Raw genomic sequence first — 6,283 nt, 5'->3', positions numbered from 1 at the left:
TTGGTTATGACCTGCCTTGCAGAATCATCAATTCGCACGAGCTCAAGGTGAATCACAATTTTTTCGAATTTTTAGCTGTTTAAATAAAGGCTTACAAATTTGTTTTACTTACGGTCCAATGATCATTTAATCACTTCAATAAGTCACCATATTCCAGCTACAAGGATCAACAACATTTTCATCTCAATGTAAAACATTATGAGGATCATTCTAAAGCCTTATAGCACGGCCATATAAAAAATTATTCTTGAGATCTTTATCAGACTTATTGCATTCAAATTACAAAATTCCCACAGAAAGAAAATAATTTTCAGAAAGAAATAAAACAAAACAAAACAAAACCAAAAGCCTTTAACGTTTCACCTAAACTAACCTTCATAATTGACACCAGCTGGATTAAGCATGGCGTGAGCATAAGCCAAGAAGCTGAATAAGGCCAAAAAAACTCACAAAAACATTTCAATTTTCTTTCTTTTACGGATGCAAGAGGTCCAAGAAAACAATTACCCAGAAGGCAACATATGATTTTTGATAAAGAAAGCTTTTCAGAGTAGAAGTTTTGGAAGTAAAATTTGTTTGGTTATAAAATTAACCCCTAAACAAACATTCTCAACTAAGTCTTCTCTGCTTAGAACAAACACATTAAGATCTAAGGAGACTCGTACAATTCCTCATGTTTTGTTGCTTCATACAAAAAGTGCAGCCCGGTGCACTAAAGCTACACCGCTATGCGCGGTGTCCAGGGAAGGGCCCCACCACAAGGTGTATTGTACGCAGCCTTACCTTGCATTTCTACCAGAGACTGTTTCCAACGCTTGAACCCGTGACCTCTTGGTCACATGACAGTAACTTTACCAGTTACTCCAAGGTTCCCTGCATGTTTCGTTGCTTCATACAAAAACTAAAATCACTCATTCACTTGGGGTTTTGTGTCAGAGGATCATACAGTGGTCAAAAGTTAAGAGCAAAATAACATCCATGCCACTTTTGTTCAGCAAAGTGTATATACATACATTTCGTTTGTCCCAATTTATATGACATAGTTCGGATTTCAAGAGTCAAACTTCTTCATTTTGACCGTGCATTAGTACATACAATCTTTACCGTTTTTGAAAAAGAATTTACACATTTAGAAACAACATAAAGAGTACTATTATAAGTCACAAAATTTAACAATTTAATACAAATAAATCGCGGTAAAACTTTTTTCTTGTTTTAACTCTCAAAATCTGAACTATGTAATAGGGAGTATATAAAAAGGAAAAGCATGAAAATTTTGAACTATCCCTCCCAGTCTAGAGAAATTCAAAATGTGGTGGAGAAAGAAAATTCCTTCAATCACGCTTTGTCGAAGAGGAAGATGACTGCACACTATATACGTCGTAACTCAACAAAGAATAACACCCTACCGCTTTTATTTTCATTTTCATTCTTGTCTTATCACCCCAAATACACTAATTGTGAGACTTATATGATGTATTTTACTGCCCTCGATCTTTTGGAAGCTTACTTCAAAGATTCATTAGGTATCATGCAGAAATGAACAGGTATTTCAAATGCCTCCTGTTAAGCACTATAATGCGGGAGATGTGGTAGTTGGTGGAGGGAGGGTGAAGAATTTAGCCTCTATAAACCGGCAGTCTAAAAAGATTTTACTCTATAAAGTACTTAAAAGATAACTAACTACACATAACCATCCATCAAAAATGAAATCAGTAACCTTAAGATAAGTCAAATTACCATAGTATTAGATGTCATTAATACAGTAATAGTATTAAAAAATTTCACATTACCCATATATATACTTGTAAATATTTTGAGAAAGGAAGACTGGAATAGTAGTAAGAACATATGTGTTGGGATTGCTTCAATATGATAAGTTCCCCTGTGAGTTTGGTAATCTGCAAAATTGGTTTGTTAAGAATATTTAAAAAGAATCATGGATTTATGTGCAGACATATATACGCTAAGCTGATGTTTTGCATATATAGAGAAGACAGCATCTTGTACAGACCCAGACAACTAAATTGTGGATTCATATGTACAGCCCCACCCCCCCACTTCACGCTCAAGGCTAACTTGGGACTTTCCAGTTGTATGAGTATTAGAAATTGGAATTACCTTTTCTCCAAGAATACGGTTTCCAGTAGAACATGTATGTGCAAGACAAAAAGTCAAAACTTAACTGCAGCAAAGTCTTCCTTTAAATGAAAATATTTGACAAACAAGACAGTGAATGTAAGTGGTAGAAATATGATAGAAAAACATAAAGATTTTTTGGTGAATGCAGCTACGAATGGTTAAGACAGTTTAGAATTGTAACTCCATGAAAAACCTATAACTCTTCCTTTATAAATGATTTCCTAGTTAGCCAGGCATACAGACAAGCAATGGAAACAATTTTTCAGCAATCCAAATGCACTATTTTGTTATCTGGCAGCATTTAGAGTACTCATATAAAGAAGGTAAAGCTTTAAGCAAAATAGTCAGTCTATTGAACAAGAAATATTTCATTTTTTATTATTTTACACCATAACAGCAATTACTTTACAATTTACTGCATAAACATTCAGTATCAGTAATCTTATCACGACAAAACATAGAAGTAAATCGTAATTTTGCTGCAATCAAATTTTAAAATGGTGTTCTTCTGGATTTCACTGGGTATATTGTTGTTGTCACTGTCTCACGTATGCAGCTAACACATTTATGTCCATCGGGAATTAGAAATCAAAACATTCACTGACACTATAGTTACACACAAATTAATTAACTCATTTGATAATATGCCTAAATAAGTTGAGATTTTTAGGCTAATGCCCGACTCAATGAGAAGATATAATCATACAACATACTAAGGTGCTTCATAAAATTTACATTAATTGGAGTACAAAGTTCGTTCTTAAAAGATATAGTAAGGGAAGAAGATAATGTTAATTCCCACAATATGTTCGGGTATGCAGAATCTGTATATTACAACAACTTCAACTCGAGTTCAAGTATAAACAAGAACACAATGAAGTATCAAATATCCTCAACACAAGATCAAATTGACCTTTCCAAGAGGTGTATTTATTTTTTTTCAGAAAAATAAAGATGAAACAGAAAATAGCCAAGTTGTCTGAATTTACGGATTTTTCTTAAGGAAATAATCTCCCTCACTGTACCCGAGGTTGTGGAATTTTTGCTCCCAGGGTAAAATGGCTAACCAGACCAACAGTAGCGGTACCTCAAACGGTTGAAATATCTTCGAACTCACAGAATGTTTTGAGTGATCACACAGAATATTTTTGAGACAAGAAGAGAGTTTTTTTAATCTGAAAATTTCGTGTACAAACCTGTAGATGAAATCAGGTTTTTATAGCCACAAGATGCCTCTTCTGAAAAGTGGCAAAGGTTCATCTAAAAGGTGTAACCTTTTCTGAAAATTCATGTTTATTCGTCCAAACATTGTGACTGTTCTGAACAGGCATGCCATTTCGTGAATAAGTGTGTCAGTTCATTGAAATAATGCATCAGTTCTGAAGCAGTGCATCAGTTTACTGAAACAGTGCATCAGTTCAGTTTCGAAACTGTGCACCATTTCAGTGAAAAATTGCATCAGTTCAAAAATTTATCTGAAATATCTGTTCGAAATAGCTTCTGTATGCATGCTTTCGTAATGAAACTGAAATCATATAAATGGAGTATTAAACACATAAAATATTTACTGCGTTACTATTGGTATTTTCAAAATTCAAATAAATTTTGTCCAAAAAGATAGATCTCATCGATCGATCATTTGACAAATCCAAATCCAAATCCAAATCCAAATTCAAAGCCGACCTGAGCGAGCGACGACGGCGACGACGCGAGGCATCTCTTATTTCTTGCCTCACTTACCATGTAGAGTAAGTATCCATCATTGTAAACACTCCAAAGTTCCTTTCTCCCACTAATGTGGGAGAATTAGTAAACTTTCCAATTTTGAGAGTATACTTTCCAAATTGGTGTCTCCTCTTCTCCACCATTTTTTCTCTATTTTTCATTCACACTTCTATGAACCCAACAATCCCCCACATGAATGAGAATTTCTATTATTTATCAAAGTTTTATGGACAAGTATGTGATCATCAAGCAAAGACTGATTGCATCTGGATAAGTGGGTTTTCCTTTGAACTTTTCGTAGTGAACATGCATCGGATGCACTCGGTCAATCGGTAGATTTGATATCTTTGTACCGTCGAACTTTATTGTACACCTAGACAATACATGTCACACAACCAGCCTTTTAACGTTTATGGTTCTTATGGTTTTGTTCTTTTTAGCCATGAACACGTCCCGGTTTCATGGGAGCTTAGAGAATAGACCTTTCACTAACATTCTCCTTGAAGCGGCTTCCACTTCGCCTCACATAGGTGATTTCTAAACGTTCAATCCTATAGATTAAACTATTTGGTCAAATCTGCCAAATTTAGATAATCATTAAAAGACTTTTCACCTGAAGTCTTATCCTTCTTTACTAAACATTGTCTACATCATGAGAATGGGTTGGGTATTTGACAATGTTGAACCTGTCAGACACAACTTTGTTTGATCTCCTTGAACCTAGCTCTTGGGATCTCCAGTCTGCTAGGTAGAGTTACCGCCATGTTGACTCGTTCTAGGCCTTAAACCTATTCCCTTGGATGTTCTTTCCACTTCTTCTCTAGATAGGCCTTTTGTAAGTGGATCCGACACATTATCCTTTGACTTTACATAGTCAATAGTGATAATTCCACTGGAGAGAAGTTTCCTAACGGTATTATGTCTCCGTCATTTACCGTTGTACATCATGCTCCCTGCCCTACCTATTGCCGTTTGGCTATCACAGTGCATACATACTGATACCACTGGTTTGGGCCAATACAAAATATCTTCCAAGAAATTCTAGAGCCGTTCTGCTTCTTCATCGGCTTTATCTAATGCGATAAATTCAGATTCCATTATAGAACGAGTGATACAAGTCTATTTGGATGATTTCCAAGAAACTGCTCCTCCATCGACAGTAAATACATATCCACTTGTGGATTTTACTTCGTTTGATCCGGTAATCTAATTTGCATCACTATATCCTTCAATTACCGCAGGATATTTATTATAATGCAAAGCATAGTTTTGAGTGTATTTAAGATACCCCAAAACTCTTTTCATTGCCATCCAATGAGTTTTGTTGGGATTACTCATGTACCGACTCAATTTACTAATAGTACAGGCTATGTCTGGTCGTGTACAGTTCATTATATACATTAAACATCCCAATACTCTTGCGTAATTTAATTGTGAGTCACTTTCACCTTCATTCTTTCGAAGTGCAAAGTTCACATCCAATGGAGTCTTGGCAATACCGAATTCCATATACTTGAACTTGTCAAGTACTTTTTCAATATAATGAGACTGTGCCAATGCTAACTAAGGGTGTCAAGTGGGCCGGACCGACTCGGCCCGACCCTCGTTACTAACCCGACCCGATAAGCCCTAGGGCTTTAGGGTTTTGGGTCCCGAGCTGGTTATTTTTTTAAAATGGGCGCGGCTAACCCAACCTGGACCAAGCCAGATCCAAGCCCGACGGTTAACCGGCCTGGCCCGGCCCGAATACCTTTTTTTTTTCTTTTTTTTTAAAAAATTGAGATTTTGGGCCAAACTAGCCGTTGGCCCAATGGCTATATAGCCGTTTTTGGGTTCAAATAGCTAGTTTGGGCCCATTTATTAAAAAAATAAAATTTTAACTTTAAAAAATATTTTTTAATCCCCAAAAAAATTCTATAAATACCCTACAACTTCAAATTATTTTTCACACAATTTTTTACTCTCTCAAATCTCATTCTCTCTTAAATCTCAATTCTCAATTCTCAAATATTCAATATATTTAATTTCTTAAAGTGCTCACTTTAATTTTTTAATTTTTCATTTACAAAGTACGAGCGGAAGTTTCTAAAGTCACACACAACCTTCGGATACTTCTAAAATTTGGTATTGTCGTTCCATCTCTTACGTTTAATTTTTATCTATTGTATTAATTGTTTAATATTTAATTTTATTATATTTGTGTATTTTGAATATTTTTAGTTTAATTTAATTTATATTATGGATAAATTAAGAAACCTCGCTATTAAAGGTGTTAAAATTTTTTGTCCCGGAAGCGGTAGTGGTAGTAAAAAGCGAATTACTAGCGGTACAGGTAGTTTAAGTAGTAGATATACCTGTGTGTCTTTGCCTCCGGTACCGCTTGGTACACCTATTTCTTCCTCAAAAGGTGTACCAA

Source organism: Capsicum annuum, chromosome 4, assembly GCF_002878395.1.
Source record: "Capsicum annuum cultivar UCD-10X-F1 chromosome 4, UCD10Xv1.1, whole genome shotgun sequence".
Lineage (NCBI taxonomy): Eukaryota > Viridiplantae > Streptophyta > Magnoliopsida > Solanales > Solanaceae > Capsicum > Capsicum annuum.
The sequence above is the reverse complement of the archived record's forward strand: the minus strand, read 5'-3'. Positions refer to the sequence as shown.